Below are 19,824 nucleotides of genomic sequence, written 5' to 3'. Positions count from 1 at the left end.
CCACAGGTACACACTGTACTGTCCATAGCAGTAGTTAAGCAGGACATCTGTGCATAGATAAGTACTGCTGCCACACACAAATGGTTCACATTATGTAGACTACTCTTCATAAACATCTACTACATGCCAGTAAATACATATGTGTCACATACCTTTCCTTTGTATGATTTGGTATTATTTATTTTTCTTTTTCCTTTTCTCTGTCTGTCTGTCTCTCTCTCTCTCTCCCTGTCTCTCTTTCTCTGCCAGTCTCTGCAATAGAGTGATTGAGTTTGCTGGCAGCGATTGCAGCCTGCTTTTGAAGGTATTTGCACATGAGCATGTGATGGCCTCTGCACCAATTAGTGGCCACCATTTGCTAACTGCTTGCAGTAAACACTGTCATAGCAACCCAGTACTATAAATTGCTAACTCAGGTAGGCGTGGCCCTTTCAGCTTTCCAAGATGGAGATCATTCTTGTTTGCTGTGGACATCATTGTTTCAGACAGAAAGTTGGTATAGTTCTTATATCAGAAGCCAGGGGTGTAGCCAGTGATTTACATTTTGTACTCAGACCTAAATGTTGCTGCTCCAGTACACACTTGTTAGTGTAGAAATATACTCACCCCTCAAAATGCTAACCCAAGATACATGGGAGGATGTACTTTCTTTTCAAATTTTACAATTAACTGCCATACAAAGCTAGTTATTGAGATGTATTCCTTTGGCACAAGAATTGTTTGTGAACTGCTATACTGTGAATATTCATTTACTCAGTTCTAAACAGTTTGTGATTTTTTAGTGTTGACATTAGCACAAGCTGCTCAAGAAAACTGGACACATTTCAGTACTGTGAGCATGCTTACCTACATCCTTGGTAGACCCTGTACACACAGGTATATTCTACATTTGGGTAGGGGTGCAGACGTACAGAGAGCGTATGTATTATTGTGTGAATTTTATCTTGCTGGAATTACAGGGTTGCTGTGTACATGTTAGTTTATCAAGGCAAGTAGTCTGTCTGTGTAACTCCCAACTGTGGACCTAGCCACATGGTAGCCAGAGATTTGCCTGTTATTCTTTGTCTGTGCACCACACAGGTCTTTTCAGCACTAGAGTAATGGCATTGTTACAGTTGGTTGCTACCAGTACATGGCTACATCCTTTTGTATTTCAGTGTTGTATTCCTACATAAGGGTATGCTTCCGGAACTCCTTCCAAAGCTATTTGCACAGTGTGTAACAGCAGAAAGGCTGCTATGCCTCTGTGTTTCTGCCTCTGCCAGACCTCTCAAACACTCAGATACATATTTGAACAGACTCAGGGAAAAGTAGAGGCTGTGCTGGGGGCTGTGTAGGAGGGGCAGGCTGACCCGGGAGCTGCGCCACTTGTGCCTCAAGCTGGCGTAGAGGTTCTGCAACAGAACGTTCAATCTCTCTACGCACCACAGCCCGGACCATTTGACAAGAGATAGATGGCCCTCATCTGCCCACGCTTGCACCGCGGGGCCGAGCCCCATCCACTGCAGCGCTTCCACTTGAAGGTGGCACAGGGTCAACAGGGGAGGAGGTCCCAGGCTGGGCATTGGACCTGCTGGTGCCAGGTGCCATGGCCAGCTGAGGTGGGATAGGTGGGTCTGCTGGGACCGGCCTTCCCATACAAACTATGTTTTGGAGAATTTAATAAAGATATGGGTTAGTAACAGTCAACAGCATTCCCAGTTAGTTATAACAGCATGCAGAAGTATTCCCATTAACCCAACACACCAGAGGTACAGCAGTTGAAAAGCAAGCATAACACAGGCATATATAGAACAACAGTGGACATTACAACAGAATGCAGGTTTAATTGATGGCAACAGGCCACCAATATTGTGGTATTTGAACAGGGCACATGCATAGAAATGAATGCAAATATTTATAAACCAATAGGACATATGTCCCAACAAATGTTTTGAGATAAGACATACCCATTGAGGTGTGGAATTGCACTTTTATTCACATACAGTAGGTTGGAAAAGATAGCTCAATTAACAACTTATATATCCTTCTAGTTTACACTACATTCCTATTAACTGCAGTTATATGTCCCTTACATGTATTATTACACTACCCAATGTCCTTCTATTGTGCAATTGGATTTTTCTAGATCATTATATACATGAGCTGTATCTGACATACAAGCTGTCCAGGATACAGATGTTACTGCTACATATTTTGAGAGTTGCTCACACACACTACTGCTGAGATGGTACACTGACAGCTCTACTTTCATATAATTATCTAGATATGTTCAGGTGAAATTATCAGTTATATGTTATCAGCTCCCTACATTTCTGGCAGCACACTGACATTTCTGGGGAACAAAATACCAAGCTACTCATGTGCCAGCTTAACCTGTACATGCTGGGCATGAACCAACAGTTCAGGGCTGTAAATATGCATAAAAGATACTGGCACTCCCTTCATCCACTTTATATGGGCCTACCCAACTGTGGGTTAACTAACACTGCTTAATACAACTGTACTATTTCTAAAATGCAACAGTACAACAACACATCAAAGAAAATCACACAGACGCACTCCAGGAATTATACCTTTATTAAAGATTTATTACACCTTTATTTATTGTGTTAAAACACTTTTTTGAAGGCTCTCTCATTTATTTTATATAACAGTACATGCAGAATAATTATTAAAGAATTATTATACCTTTATTTATTGGGTTAAAACACTTTTTTGAAGGCTCTCGCATGTATTTTATATAACAGTACATGCAGAATAATTACTAACCTGCCTGGTGACTCAGCATTTGCAGCCTATACTCGTGGGCTTGCTGATTCATAGCCCGGACACCTGCAACTGTGAAATAAATGCAGTGATAATGAAACATACCTATCCATAGTATAGACAAGAATAGCAATTCTTAAATACTTAATACAATGGCTACTTACTCAGTACTTGGCATTTGCCATCCCATGGGCCTCCTGGATCCACTGGTCCAGTTGATCCTCCTTATGTCGCTTCAGGTCAAAGTAATGTTGCCTGACCTGCTCACCAGTCCAAGGAATGCCAGTGGCACTGGTGAGATCACAAGCTAAACAGTTCCAGACCTCAGTTTTTTATTGAGTGCCCTGGTACTGGCCCCACAGGACTCTTTCCTCATGATTGTGGACAAGGAGCCAAACCATTACTTTAGTCTCCTCAATGCCCCAACGTTGCGCTCGAAATCGAGTGCCTTTTCCAACAACAGCCATGATGACTGCAGAAGGGAGCTACAACCAGTTATCGCAAGTATTCCCACCTGTGGAGCTTAAATATGCCTCATTTCCCGCACTTATTTGTGATTGGCCAGTTTTGAAAAAACTCAGCTGTAGGCACACCTGCTTAGCTGATGTTATCAATGTTTAATATTCCTTTGATAGATATGTGTCTGTTGAAAGTGCATGGTTATGAAATGCTGTCATGGCTTAGTGGTTATGTACTGTGACTATAGTGCACAGTATCCCGAGTTCAAGCCCTGTCACTGTTTTTTATTTTCCTACTGGCCAGACCTGAATGGTTAAGGTACAGTAAAGGAGGTGTGGCCATGTTTAGCCGATTTTGCTCAACTTTGCCCAACTTTGCTCAGCATTGCTCGACGCTTCCTGATGTTGCCCAATGTTGAGCTGGTTAGCACGGTGTGCAGCTACATGCAAACATGTTCTATTTGTGCTAGTTTGCATGATGCGCAGCTCCACGCAAAGACATTGTGCTAGTTAACGCAGTGCTCAGCTATGAGCAATTAAATATAAATATGCTTGGTACTGGTAAAATATGCTTAGTAGTGCTTTACACTGCTTAAAATAAGTTAATCATGCAACAGTATGCATAACCATTTCACCTTCCTATATATATATATATATATATATATATATATCATGCGTTCACTACTACATATAACAATACAATGCTTTTTACAAAACTTTAAATAATACATGTCAGGAAATATTTTTGTATACAGATTTCCAACATTAAATGAAAAGTGTAGTGGTGGGACTCAAACCGGGAATGCCTCTTCTCTGTGTGAAGGCTCCAACCACTATGCTATCGCTATTTCTCTTAATTTGCATATATTTTTCTTATTATCCTCTTTGGTGTCTCAACTGCTAACTGTAGCTAAGCAATGGGCAAACCCACGCAAACTCGCACAAATACGGGCAGCTATATCGGAAATGAAAAAAAAAAACATTTCTTTTACTTTTTATATTTGTACGGGGTTTACTATATGGGGGAGTTTAGTGTTAGAATCTACACATGTGAGCGTACTCGCTCATGTAACTAGACATTTCCCGAGTTTCAAACTTGCAGGGGCATGGAATTTTGGACTGATCGGCAGTCCGACATGCCCCCTACACTCGTCCACACCCCATGTTAGTTTTAGAGTTGAGGCAGCATGCCCTCATTAATATGCATGGCGCACTGTCATTTTACTCTTAGACTAGCTCTTCCGTGTAAGACTAATTTAGTCTTACACGGAAGATTAGTGAATCCTGAGGAGTGTCTTTCCATTTAGTATGAATATTAATTCCTAGATATTTCAATTTGTCATTGGTCCAATTAAAATTATTATGAATAGATAAGGAGTTACTTAATTTTTTATTTATAAGAATAGTTTCTGTTTTATTCTGATTAAAACTAAGACTTGAGATCTCTTCGAAGAGTTTTAATGATCTAATAACATGGTCAATCGATAAATCAATATTGCCAATTGTTAATAAGATGTTGTCAGCAAAAAGTAGAATTTTAGAGGAATAGTTAGCATCCACTTCAAAACTTCTTATATTGACATTGTTTCTTATAAAATTGGCAAATGGTTCTATTGATATTGCAAATAATAAAGGAGACAAAGGGCAACCTTGTCTAGTGCCTTTTAGTATTTTAAGTGGGCCAGATAAAAAGGCACCAATTTTAATATAAGCTATAGAACATTTGTATAGTTTCTTTAATAAATCTATAAAATCAGAAGAAAAATGTAATTCTTCTAGTACCATGTATAAATATATCCAGTTAATAGAATCAAATGCTTTATCTAGGTCTAGGCTAATGACTGAAAGTTCTTTTTTTATTATTTGCAAAATCTATTAATGTTTGGAGTCTAAAAATATTATCATGAACTTTTCTGTTTAATATAATACCTGCCTGATCATTGCTTATTAAAGTCGGCATCATTTGATTTAGTCTGTTAGCTAATATAGAAGTGAATATTTTATAGTCAATATTTAACAAGGAAATGGGGCGATATGAGGAAACAAGTTTAGAATCTTTACCCTGCTTTAGAATGGGAGAAATTAATGAATATTTCCATGAAGGAAAAAGTTTACCACATGTTCGAAATTCTTCAAGTGCTATTACTAATATTTTCAAAACATTATCAGGGAAGATTTTATATAATTCACCTATTATACCATCAAGACCAGGGGCTTTATTATTTTTAAGATTTTGTATTCTGTCTTTAACTTCTATCAATGATATTGATTTAAGTAATCTATTGTTTTGTTCCTTAGAAAGTTTGTTATTGATATTATTTCTAAAAAATTCTACTTTTGAATTACTTTTAGTAAAGTTTAAATTTGTTTTATTCATGGATTCATGATAGGAACGAAAAATCTCCAAAATTTTTTTTAGATCTGAAAAGTGTTTTGATTTGTGTTTAGAAGTATCTATTATCTCTGTTATATGTTTATTTTTAGTCAAATTTTTCGCTTTAACTGCTAGTCTGCGCATATGTTTGGGGTTGGAGGAATATGTTTGTAATTTTAATCTCTCTAGATTAATTGCTACTTTATGACTAAGGATTTCTAAATAGTCAAGGTTTAGTTGTTTTAATTCCAAGTTAGAACCCATATCTTTAGGGTGTAGTTTCATTTTTAAAGTGTCAATTTTCAATTGTATGGCAAATAGTTCTTTGTCCCATTCTTTCCTCTTATGAAGATACCACACACACACACACACACACACACACACACACACACACACACACACACACACACACACTTCTAATGTTAACTGTTAGGTTATTAGTTGACTGTTTTAGTATGCTGTTACCTCAACCATGGAAGGGAAATTGAATAGCTTCAACCATCTGTGAATGTATGGGACAAGAGTTTTGTAAATGCTACAGTACTGCTGGAATTACCCAGTCCATGTACAGAACAAGAGGTCAAAATGGCCTCCAGAAACCAAACCATGGGCAGCATGGAGGCTGTATCATCTGCTGACTGTTTTTTTCTGCAATTCAAGGATATGTATGTTACAGAATGTGCACTATGGTAGTCACACACATATTGCACAGAACCGATGATTAGTACAGACTATCAGGATATAGGGGAAATGCAACAGCAAGTTATAGACACACATATTGGGGTTTCTTGTTAAAATGCAAATTTTAATGTCAAATAAGAAAAAAAATGTATATCGAAGAAGTGTGTGGTATTTTCATTTAACTATGCATGAAAAGATGATGTGCATAAGTAGTTTTATTTTTACAAATTTGGCCTATGTTCACCATATTAGTCATATAATGCCAACCCTCATTGTGTACACTGCTGTTTAATGTATGATCCAAATTAAATGTTTTTATTAAATCAAGTACACAACTGTAGAACATAAGTGTCTTTTTTTGAAACATTACAATGCAGACATATCAGCTTTTAATGTATACCTAGAGAGCACAACATACCAGATTGGGGGTGGGGGTACACTTCTGTCCCCAAATCCTGACAGTATTTCTCATGAGGCAAATATATTAGACTATAGATTACATGACATTTCACAGTAATATGCAGCCCAAAAACAGGGTGATATTTAATGCGTAAATGTGACAAAACAGAACCACATCATGGCTCACTGTGTGATCAGTTGTTTCTAATCAAACAATAGCCCTGTACCCTTCTTTAGGTTAGACAAGTTTTAGCTTCACAAACCTTAACTCATTACAGTTGAGAGCATCTCCAGTTGTTTCTGCAGGTGATAACTTCATTTTTTCAATGGCTCAAGCCACACCCACTGGGAGTTAAAGGTACACAATTAAAAGAGCTGTACTGAAAGGAATTAATTGCTGAATTTAATGTCTTTGTTGAAATGTTTTTCTTGAAATTCATTAATCTAAACCTATTTTAAACCTACATAAACTGAAAAACTTATCTAAGTGTAACAAAGGATGAGACTACTGATACTAATGACCTCCACAAAGAAATAAAGTTAAAGATGTTGAAAATTTTATTTGTCCAGGGGAACAAATACCACTACATATAACAGCTTTGCCATTTGTGACACCCTTCACCTATGAATTGCAAATCCAAGATCATACACACAGAGATAGCAAAGGAGAAATTTAAATGGGCCAATATCCCACACTCTGGGAACTTAGAGTCATATTCAGAGAGAGTGTGCGAGAAAGAAAAGAAAAGGAGGATTTGCTTACTCCAAAAGTGTATTCTTCAAGTATATGTTATATTTCTGATTACACCAAACTACATATTTATTGGCATTCCAATGCTTTGCTAGGTTTCTGATGTTTCTGATCATAGCAGACTCAGATTTAATAAGGTAATGAAAGACAATGAAAAATCAATGTCCATATGGTATTAAAAGGAGTTTATTGATAAAAGAAGTTGAATATAAGGTTTGGGGGTTATGATGTCAAGCACATTAGACTTCATGCAACAATCTAATGAGATTGTAAAGAAATGTTACTTTATAATTAGGTCAACATGAAGAATAATACCATGAAAACATGAAAAAATACTTTCACATTCTATAAAACAATGATAAGACCTATATTGAAATATGCTTTTTTTTGTATCCACTCCTCTAGTGATATAGGCAGACTGAAGGACATTCAGCAATTTTATTCTAAGATAAAATAATATCAAAGTGCAAACCATATAAAGAAAGTTTTATGGCAGTAATATTCTGGTCAGTGCATTACAGCTTAATAAGAGTGAAATCAATATGGGCAATTAATAGCAAAGGACAAAATACTGAGATGTTCATTAGGCTTAGAACTTTTGGAATACTAGATGGAAGCAAATAATACAAATTGTTTATTGTATTTGGAAAAATTCAATGCCGGCATCAAAATGGTTTATATTGATACACTCTTAATATGAGACATATTAGGTCTCTTAACATAAGGCTTTGGATCATGAGCCTAGACAAACACTGAAACATTGAAATTTGTAGTATTTATGATGATTTGCTCTAGAAGTAGTATTCATAATGATCAAAGATGACAATAACTAATATTGCTGTCACTGTAATATAAATAAGTTGTATTCTGTCTTGTGATCTTGTTTAATAATCCTCCATTAGTAATGCAATGAATGTGCTTTCCTGAGCCAACACTAGTCTGCTGTGTTCCTTTTCTCTTGCATAGGTACTTGATTTCTTTGATATTTTCTTTGGCAGTTCTATACTGGTGGATTTATAATAGGGAAATACTAGCTTATGATGCTCCAGATACATGTTGCTTAATTTGTGAGCAGCAAAAGGTTAGACTTTTGTAAAACAGGATTCTTGAGGAAATTAGAAACAAGATCATAGTCTTAAGGAGAACCAGGGAAACCTGGTAAGTATAACAGTCAGACAGACCAGTCACATTAGAACTGAACCGGAGGAGTGGAAAGCTGTAGCACAAGGAATCAATATCTTTTAACATGATCTCAGGCAATAAGCCATGTCTCAGCTGAAGAACCTGGTTACTAGCTGTGCCACAAGACTTACTCACAAATGTCTTTAGTGGGTTTTAATTTCTACTTTAACCTCCATTTTTTTTCTTTAAGAAAAAATGTTTTCTCTATTATACCTAACTTTGTTTTCTTCTTTGAAATTCTACTCTCTCAATGAGATACCCCATTTGAATTTCTTAATTTTTATTCATAAATTGAATAAACACAATTCTTTTAATGTACTCATAAAATATCTTTTGAGCAATTCATTGCGTCATACTTTTAAGTTATATTTAATTAATTGTCCATGTTATTGCTGAATTTTTTATCTAATTTCATATGCTTTACTGAACTTTGTATATTTTTATCAGACATAAATGTATCATTCAATTGTTTTTCATAGCATAAACACTGTCCTAATAACAGAACTATTCATTTGCATTCTTCAGTGTAGATTTGCTTCCCAAGTCTCCCAATTGCACTGGAAAAATCTTAAAAACTCAAACACACAATTATATTTTTTTCTGTTCTGTCAACATTTGAAAAACTAATAGAAACGATAATTGTATTTACATAGTCACTCCCTTTCATTGTCTTGTTAATATTCATGTAATGTACATATATGTTATGCTGCTTTGTAATCTGCCCACTCAAATGAGGTAAGAATTCTGTGGGCAAATACCTAACTATACAGTTCATAAAGCTGTACCTTAGTCAAAGTACCATTTTACAATGTTTACTTCCAATTTAAAATATAATACTGTTCCTGAACTACAAATGTGACTCTATTTTCTATTGTCCAACATCTGAGATTGCACCTTACCCATCCTTGCAAGCCACTTGATAGAACTATATTCCCTTCTTCTCATATTGTCTTGAATATCCTGCCCATCTCATCTTCACTTCCTGTATCAGCCATCATATCAATGCAAAAAACTTTCTTCCACTATTAAGACCCTACTTCTTTTATTTTCTTTAAGATACATATTTTATCTGCACTGTTACTTTCAACTGTTCTGAATTTTCTTTTCATGACAAACACTTCCACCCATCTTCCAGTGCAATAGGCAAAAGGCCCAACTCTTTATGGAAGTTTCTTAAAGATATGTTCTCATTCAAGAAATAAAAAATATATATTTCAGTGCTGTTTCATTGACTTGCACTTACAAAATATAAGTAATAACTCTAGTCACTTCATGTGCCCCACTCTTCCATCACTAAATTGTCTTTGTTCTCTCTCTTTTTCTGGTTTGTTATATCTCTTGTTTATTATCCATATTTGCTGATCTCACACTGAAATCAATATTTGTTTCCCACTTCCATTTTATGGCAATACTCCTTTAGCCATTCTTCCTATTAGCCTCCTCCCCATAAAAAGTCAGCTGCCTCTTTTCCTCCCCTTATGTACATTCTTTGCTGCCATTTTAAAATATCCACCATGCCCACTGTAGAGCCTATTGATTTCTTAGTTTACATCATCTCAGTCACCTCTTTACTTTCTTCTGATCAACCGTCATCTTTTTCTGCCATATCTTTTAAGCTGATAACAGAATTGTTAATCTGCATTCATTAGTATAAATTTCCCCATAAACCTTGCACACACCTGAAAATTATTACAATGCATTTTGGTTGATGTATGGATAGTTGACCCATACCTACAAAATCACAGTTTCGCTAACTCAAATGAGTGAAGAAACATGGACCTACCCCACCCACAAGCATTTCAGTATAGCTGTTATATTTTCCATGAATCATATTTTTTTATGATGTTTCCCTACCCTTATTATTTATTTATTTATTTTATTTAACAGTTTGTTTACCGGGATAGTCCATTGTGCCAAGAAGAGCCTGTTTTCAATGGAGTCCCGAGGAGAAAAGCTCCATGAACAACAATATAATATGAAGACAATGCATTTACATTTATGTAATACTATTGAAAAACAATAGTATTACATAACATGATAAAAAATCTATGATTGCAGTGAAAAGGCAGTTAAAAAAGTAAAAGGTAAAATTACACACACACACACACACACACACACACACACACACACATAGACAAATAGGTCAATTAAAATAAGAAAAATCTATTGGTGCATATTCCTGTTAAATTTGTTAAAATGTGAAATAACACAGGGTTGGCATTGCAGCTTTACATTTATTATGTTCCATTTTGATTGTTTTGTTTATAAGCTATATGTAAATCCTTTATATAGAAGTCTTTGAATGGGTGATCCAGTAGCACTGTTTGGTTAAGTGACTGTCATATAAAGACTGAGGGACTAAAAACAACAACTACATAATAATGTTTCGTAATTCAACATATTCTCAGCCTATGTAATAAGTTTCAGATATATATGTCAAACAAAGTACTAGTTTGACTAACTTTAAGAACAAACTTGATGATTGTCTGGATTAACACAATGTTCTGATGCCCCCCCCCCCCCAAACGCTTTGACTTTCTCAAGTGTGAAAAAAAAATTAAATTTGAAAAGTTCTGTAATGTTTTAAGAAAGCATTAGTTTCAGCACACTTTAAATAGAATAGTAATATTGGTACATTCTCATTTTAAAGCACTAACAGTTTCCCGTGTGTAATATGCTGAACGGGTTTTGCAAATAGTAGTATAAATATACCTATTGTACTGCAATGAAATTTACCTGATACTTGAATTACATGTCCTTTAACATTAATAAAGGAAAATACATTTATGCATTTACATTGATGGCACATGTTATATTTAAACATACTTCTTTTTTATTTTTGCCAAACATATTATAACCATGAAACTCTAGCTTCCTCTTTACCTATACTCTCTTCATATAGATAAACTATAGACTATTTCCAAAACTGTAATCACGCCCACCAGTATCTAAAATCGACCAATGATTTTTCACAATCTGATTAACAGTATTGTTATTAACTATAAAGAAATCTAAAACCATACTGTTTATGAAATCATTTTTCAAAATGATCTTTACATTGTTGTTGAATAAATAGTTTAGATAAAATGGAAACAAATAGATTGTCCATTTTACTAGGAACTACATCAAAACATTCATCCATCAATTTAATTAGATATTGTCTATCAATAAACATCTGTTTCAAAACTTCAATATCCTTGTAACAAAGTAATCAGAAATTAAATGTGAAAGTTAGATTAATTGACCTTTCACAATGTTCTTTCTCATCCTGTATTGATATTTATTATGAAAATGTACATATCACTTTGCAAAAGTAGATTTCGTAAATACTATAGATTCAAAATGGCATTTAACATTGTTTTTCTCATGGCAGCATTCAAAAAATAAGTATCAGAATGGTGGAATACCAACTTTAGAAAATTAGTACAGTTGTCCATAAAAACATTGAAAATGTCATCCAAAAACCTAAGATAGGTATGGATGCATTCACAAAATGTACCATTAAAAACAAAACTTTTTCCCCAGTAAGACAACACCATATTTGCAAATATCATGTTTGAGAGTGCAGCAGTAGCCACACCAGTATCCTGTTTAAAAATCTATCCCTCAAAAAGAAAAAAGGGAATGTCCTGTAATACAATTTCCATAAAAAATATCAAATCTATTTCCATGTGACAAATAAATCCTTATACCACACTAAATATGTTAAACCATTCTTGTATGGGATGAAAGTAAAGAAGTCTTGAATATTAGCTGTAATGAGCAAATAATCAGTTTTTTAGTTGGCAGCCCAAGAAACATTACAAAGATGCCATTAACCATGGAAAATGTTGGGTAATTAATTTAATATTCCCTTCAGCTTCTATCAATAAAAAAGAAAATGGACAAGTCATTCCACCATCAGCAATAGGTCTCATAGTTGGATAAAGAATATTTTATGTAAATTGCTTATACCAAATGATTGGTGTAATATGATGGTTCACTGTAAGGCAGACAATCAGCATCAATAGACTGTTCCAGTAATGCATCTTGTAACCACAAATCAATATTTTTCCTGTAGGAAAGACTATAAAATGCGTTGGTGTTAATAAAATCCAAGCCCCCCTCCATTAGGTTGCATTATCTGAATTGACTTCTCATGTGCCAAAGAAGCAAACATGTTCATTCGCTGATAAATTATAAAATCTATTTAAGAGTTTATCTCTTTCCTTTATCTTACCCTTGCGTTCCTATCCATTGATTTTGTTTATTGGAGGATTTCTCACAGAACTCAACAACAGAGAAGTATGCAAGGTAAATCAAGACTGAGATATGATATCCAAATGAGAAAACCCACAGTGATGCAACTGGTTGTGTTGACACCTAAAAAAAAAATCTAAGCTTGTTTCCTGCCTTTCCTGTAATTAATCATGTCCAGATACAGACTTGCTGCATCCAGGACTGTTGGTAAGCTTCTGAGCCCCCCAAGCCTTTCTGTGTTGGAGGGAAGCCTTCTAGCTTATCAGTGGGAGTGGTAAGCACTAGGTAACCTATCTACCACAGGAGGAGTGGTTTCTGGCCCAGAAATTATAGTTTATTGGCCATTTGGGAAGCTTTTCCATCTCTTTCAACCTTCTGATTTAAAAGCCTGTGTTTGCACTTGTTTCCTGCCTTTCCTGTTACTAGTCTAGTCCAGGTACATATTTGCTCTATCCAGGACTCTTTGTAAGCTTCTGAGCCCCCCAAGCCTTTCTGTGTTGGAGGGAAGCCTTCTAGCTTATCAGTGGGAGTGGTAAGCATCAGGTAGCCTATCTACCACAAGAGGAGTGGGCCCTGGTCCAGAAATTGTAGCTACTGGCTGTTTGAGCAGTTTTTTCCATCTCTTTCAACTTTGTGGTTTGAAAGTCGCATTTGTGCCTGTTTCCCACTAACTAACCTAGTCCGGTTACAGAGTTGCTGTATCCAGAATTGTTAGTAAGCCTCTGAGACCCCCAAGCCTTTCTGTGTTGGAGGGAAGCCTTCTAGCTTATCAGTGGGAGTGGTAAGTACTAGGTAGCCTATCTTCTACAGGAAGAGTCAGTTTTGGCCCAGAAATTGTAGTTTATTTGGCTGTTTGGGCAGTTTTCCATCTCTTTCAACTTGCTGGCTTAAAAACTTACGTTTGTACTTGTTCCTCACCTTTCCTGTAACTAGTCTAGTCCAGGTACAGATTTGCTGTATCCAGGACTCTTTGTAAGCTTCTGAGCCCCCCAAGCCTTTCTGTGTTGGAGGGAAGCCTTCTAGCTTATCAGTGGGAGTGGTAAGCATTAGGTAGCCTATCTACCACAAGATGAGTGGTTCCTAGCCCAGAAATTGTAGCTATTGGCCGTTTGGGCAGTTTTTTTCATCTCTTTCAATGTTCTGGTTTAAAAGCCGCACTTGCGCTTGTTTCCCACCTTTCCTGTAACTAGCCTAGTCCAGATACAGAGTTGCTGTATCAAGGACTGTTGGTAAGCTTCTGAGCCCCACAAGCCTTTCTGTGTTGGAGGAAAGCCTTCTAGCTTATCAGTGGGAGTGGTAAGCACTAGGTAGCCTGTCTACCATGAGAGGAAAGGTTATTGGCCCAGAAATTGTAGTTCATTGAATATTTGGACAGTTTGTTCATCTCTTTCAACTTTCTGGTTTAAAAGACCACATCTGCGCTTGTTTCCCATCTTTCCTGTAACTAACCTACTGGGTAGCACTAGAAAGTCTTAAACTGATGCAAGCCTTCTAGCTTAGAAGAGAGACTTTGGAGTGATTAAGTATCAGTTTTCTGTACTTTCTTGCTGTACTTAACTGTTTTCTGCTTAAACGCAGATTTTCCAGCATTTATTGTGATTTAAAAGCTTGTTTTTTAACATATTGTACTTGTTTGACTGCCTGCACTTTTAAAAAGTTTTTTTTTTTTAAATAATTTGTTTAACTGTTGTAGGCTACACACTAAAGTGCGATAGCCATTTCTGATAGTTTGTAGTCATTTAAAGCTGTTTTATGTGTATTTTTTACTGTTTTTGCCTTATTTTTTCAAAAAAAAAAATTCCTTGTTTCCCGCCTTTCTAAGCTAGTATAGTCCAGTTTTCAGGTTAGTGCTGAATTCAGGGCTGTGATACTAGTTTCTAAGATGCCCATACCTTACTTGGATAGAAGGAGGTTTCGCTGTTCACCTGTGAGAGAGGGGAGCTTTGAGCAACCTATCTGTCCCTGGAGGAGTGGTTCCATCCCAGAAGTTAGTAGTTTATTGGCCATTTTGGGCTAATTTCTATCTCTTTCATTTCCCTACTATAAAAACAGCATTTGCATGGTTTTGTGCACTGGGCAGTGCTGGTTAGCTACGGTTAAATTATTCCCGGCTCCACTAAGTCTCCTCTTCAGTTTTTCCCTTGAAACTAGTCTAACTCTCAACCTAAGCACTCAAAAAGCATCTTACAGCCCAGCACTTACTCAGACCTAATAGCAAGCACTAATATACCCTGACACTGATTGCCCAGCAGGACAAGGCTCTTTATTCATTTATCACCAACCAAGCGACTAAGCAGCTCACCCTACTATTCAGGCATGACCAAAGGGCAACTTCAGGTGCACTCTCCAGTCCAGCTGGTGAATCTGGGTATCCTGAGGCAATGTTACAACTGCCTCATGTACAGAAACAACCAACTCCTCCTACCACAAAACACTAACATATGCGAGAGATGCAATTATACAGCCAAACTGGAAGCTAAGCTGTCTCCACCCAAGACTGGAACAGACAGTCAAGAGTAGAAGGTTAACACTTGCACCACAACTCCAGCCACACACAGACCTATTAATACAGCACTGGCAAAAAATACACATAAATACACAAAATCATACTTGGAGGCTCTAAATAAAACCCTGCAAGAGCATCAGAGACCTCCAAAGCAGACACCCAAATAACCTGCACTTCCCGCTACAAACCAGACAACACATAAAACACAATCACAGCCCTTAAGGTGAAATAACATACCTAACACACAAGTAATAGGTGACTCTATAGTCAGGCACACCGATGTCCCACTCACTAGGCTGGACAAGCAGAAAATAACTGTTAGCTGCCTGTCGGGAGCCAGAATCTGCCACATAACACAAGCACTCAGGTCACTTCAGAATAAGTACAAATATGACTCTGTCATTGTTCATGTTGGTGTGAATGACCTGAGACGTACCTCCCTGGACTACATGAAAAGAGACATGGAAGAGCTCTCTGATCATGTAGCCCAGGCTGGTATGACCCTGACCCTGAGTAGCATCCTGCCCTCACCAAGAATGATACCTCGGTATAAAGAAAAAAATTATCAATTTCAACAACTGGCTAAGCTTCTGGTGTCATTCAAAGGGGTTCCAGTGAATGTCAGCCTGGGACGACATGCTCGACAAGCCACGATGCTTTGCAAGAGATGGCTTGCACCTGTCACCCCTAGGCTTTCGAATAATGGCCAAGGGTCTTGCTGCCCCCATAGTGCCTTTTTTAGGCAAGACTCAAAAGTCAAACCCACCTCTGTAAACAGCACAATTAACAAAAAACTGAGGGTTATGCTACTCAATGCCAGGAGTTTAAATCTCAAAATGCATGTGCTTGAAGCACTCCTCAGTATGGAGAATGTCGACATCTGTGCAGTAACTGAAACCTGGTTCAAGGCTCCAGAGAGCACCCCAGCACTACCGGGCTACAACTCATACCACACGTTTTGGCCACAGAACACGGACTGAAATACAAAAGGAGGGGGGTGTATCTATATTCATCAAGGATACCTACACCTCCAGGTTACTGGGGCAGTATGATACCTCTGAGATCATCCATGTGTAACTAACATCAGGCAAATCTGCATTGCAAATTGTGGCCTGCTACAGACCACCCTCCATGACCAAGGACCACCACTCCATCTTTCTGGAGACACTGGAAAACATGAAAGTCCTACCGAACACACTGATATTGGGCAATTTCAATTACCCTACCATTCACTGGGAAAACTACTCGAGTACAAATTCCCAGGCCCAGCGCTTCCTGGAATTCATCAACTCAAATACCTTGGATCAGCTGGTAAACTCCCCTACCAGAGGTGAAAACATATTGGACCTGGTCATCACCAACATGGGCAACAGGTGTTTGACACCGGAGGTCAACCCATGACTGGTTAGATCAGACCATAAACTAACCACTCTGGATGTCCACACCCCACCACCACCCCCGACTAAGGAAACCACAGTAAAAAACTTTTCGAAAGCAAACTTAACCTTACTTAAGACAGAGTTGGTAAGTTTCACAGCCCCCACTCTAAAGGATAATACTGTCCAAGATGCAGAAACCTTTACAAATGCACTTTATGAGCACCTACAAGGATGCATGGATTGTGTCTTCCCTAGCAAAACCAAGACTCACTCCTCTAAGAGAAGGAAACCAGTTTGGTGGACCCCTGCAATAAACAGGCTATACAATAGAAGGAGGAAACTAGTTCAGAAAAAAAGCAAATCCCAAGAAGGAAAGACATCCCTGATCAGTATCATAAGAAACTAAGGTCCCTCATGAAATCATCCAAGGCTAACTTCGAAAGAAAAATAGCCAAGGATTCAAAAGATAACCACAAAGCCTTCTTTAGCTATGTTAACAATCTAAGTGGCAACTCGCAGATATGCACTGAACTAGTGCAAAATAGCACAAAATATACTGAACCTACTGATATTGCCAACATCCTGGCAGATAGATTCAGTGCAAACTTCAACCCCCTCTTAACTCCAAAAGGGCCCACAGCAATACCGGAAAAGTGTAGTGCCCTGGAAATCACAGATGCACACGTGAAAACAGCCCTTTCAAAAGCCAAAAACACAACGTCAATGGGACCAGATGGTGTCCCAGGCTGCATCTTGCATGAACTACAGAACGAACTAACCCCCCACCTAAACATGCTGTTCAACCTCAGCCTCTCCACAGGCTACATGCCCAAAGAATGGCACACAGCAACAGTTATTCTTCTCCACAAAGCAGGGGCCATAACTGACCCTGGTAACTATTGCCCCATAAGCCTGACTAGCCAGGTCTGCAAGGCTATGGAGTGCATCATCATGGATCTCATTAACAAAGACATTGTGAACCTCCAAACACTTGACCCAACCCAGTTTGGCTTTGTTAAGAGCAGATCATGCCTACTAAACCTGGTTGACTTCTTCAAGACAGTCACCAAGGCCATAGATGAGGGAAAGGTGGTTCACACAGCCTACCTTGACCTAACCAAGGCTTTCTACACCATTCCCCACTCAGGTATTACAGAAAAGCTCACTAGCCTGAACATAAATCCCTACGTCACAAGATGGGTTGCCAACTGGCTTACAGACAGAACTCACACGGTAAGAATAGCGGGCTCCAGGTCCAACTCTAAACCAGTCACAAGTGGTGCCCTGCAAGGCTCGGTCCTGGGACCCTTACTGTTCAGTATATACTTCTCAGAAGTACAGGCAAACACAGGAGGACTATGGCTAATCAAGTTCGCCGATGACTGTAAACTGGGAGCCATAATTGACTCTCTGGCTGACATGAACATCTTCCAAAAGGGCCTTACAGAGACAGGCACCTGGTGTCAAAGTCATGGCCTCAAGCTAAATGCCAAAAAATGCATAGTCATCCCATTTGGGAAAAACAAAACACCCTCAAATTGCCACATAGGTGGCAGCCCCCTTAACACAGAAGAGGTAATAAGAGATCTGGGGACCCAGGTAGATAGTCATCTCTTGTTTGACAGTCATATTGCCAAAGTAGTTAGGAAATCCTTCTATGTGGCCCATCTAATTACTAAAAGGTTCACATCTAGAAATAAAGAGGTTATAGTGCCCCTCTACTCGTCACGCATTAGACCCATCATAGAGTACAATGCCCCATTTGGGATATACCTCACGAGACACTTCCAACAGCTGGAAAAAATAGTAAAGTACCTCACCAAGAGGATTACTGGCCTCAAACATATGTTCTATACAGCCCGACTGAAAAAACTCTGGCTGTACTCAGTGGCATATTGCTTACTCAGAGGTGATCTCTGCCTGACTTACAAAGCCATGTCCAACTCAGAATTGATGGACATGTTCCACATAAAGAAATCCAAGTCATTGCGAGCCACATGCTCTAGTGAGCTAAACCTCCCCACAACAATAAATAGAACATGCTGGAGGGATAGATTTCTGTCTCAAAGACTCCCCATTCTTTGGAACAAAATTCAAAATTACATCAGGCAGAGCCCCTCACTAACACTCTTAAAGAGAAACCTTAATGAGTGGATGGATAACAAAAATATACCCCTGGGATCACTTCATTGGCTCTGCTTGACAGAGGATCAGTTAATTAATCAATGGGGTGGTGAAAGCCGACACACTCTGGCTAGGCTTATAAATGCCCACAGGCAGATAGCCTAGTACCTACCTATGAACCTATGAACCGCAATAGGTTCCTCGGTTCAGTTCTTGGCAGGGTGCCTTCTGTGTGGAGTTTGTATTCCCTCCCTGTGTTCCCTCCAGGTGCTCTGGTTTCCTCCCACATTACAAAGACATGTAATAGGTGGATTGGACACTCTAAAATTTCCATAGGTGTGAGCATGCATGCAAGTGTATGGTGTGGAAAAACAACCATGGTAGGGCTAGCCACCCAGTGCTGGATTTAGATGACTGAGGGATTGTGGATGGTTCAATTTAAGAGTTTAACTACACAGCAAGACTAATATCCTAGTCATACAAATTCTGAAATGTCAATTAAATAACGGAGTGAGAGGAGTTGATAAAGTTACTTTGCTCTGCAAATAAAATTAGTACCAGAATTGTCAAAATTTGAAGTTAAATGTAACTTTGGTACAACAAGATGTATTTCAATGAGGGTTTTAGCCACATTTACACATTGGGCTTGAACAAATATATTCCCTTTTTTAAATAAATTAAAAACACTGTCAGTCATGACAAATCAACTATAAAAGAAAATATTTTGACAAGCAACAGTGCTGGAATAAAAATCACTTACTACAAAACCAACATCCAAGTCTTGGACAAAATCAGTGTTATTTCCAATAGAATTATTCATACTAGGACATTTTTCATTTATTTTAAAGACCTAAACAGCATTTATCAAATACCAATGATGTTTTGTCATTTAAAAAATGTCAGACACTGCTTGGGTATGACTAATATAACTCTGCTTGCCATAATATTCATGGACATTTTTA

Source organism: Protopterus annectens, chromosome 6.part0, assembly GCF_019279795.1.
Source record: "Protopterus annectens isolate FY-2018-M chromosome 6.part0, PAN1.0, whole genome shotgun sequence".
NCBI classification, from domain to species: domain Eukaryota; kingdom Metazoa; phylum Chordata; order Ceratodontiformes; family Protopteridae; genus Protopterus; species Protopterus annectens.
This window is presented reverse-complemented; position numbering follows the sequence as displayed.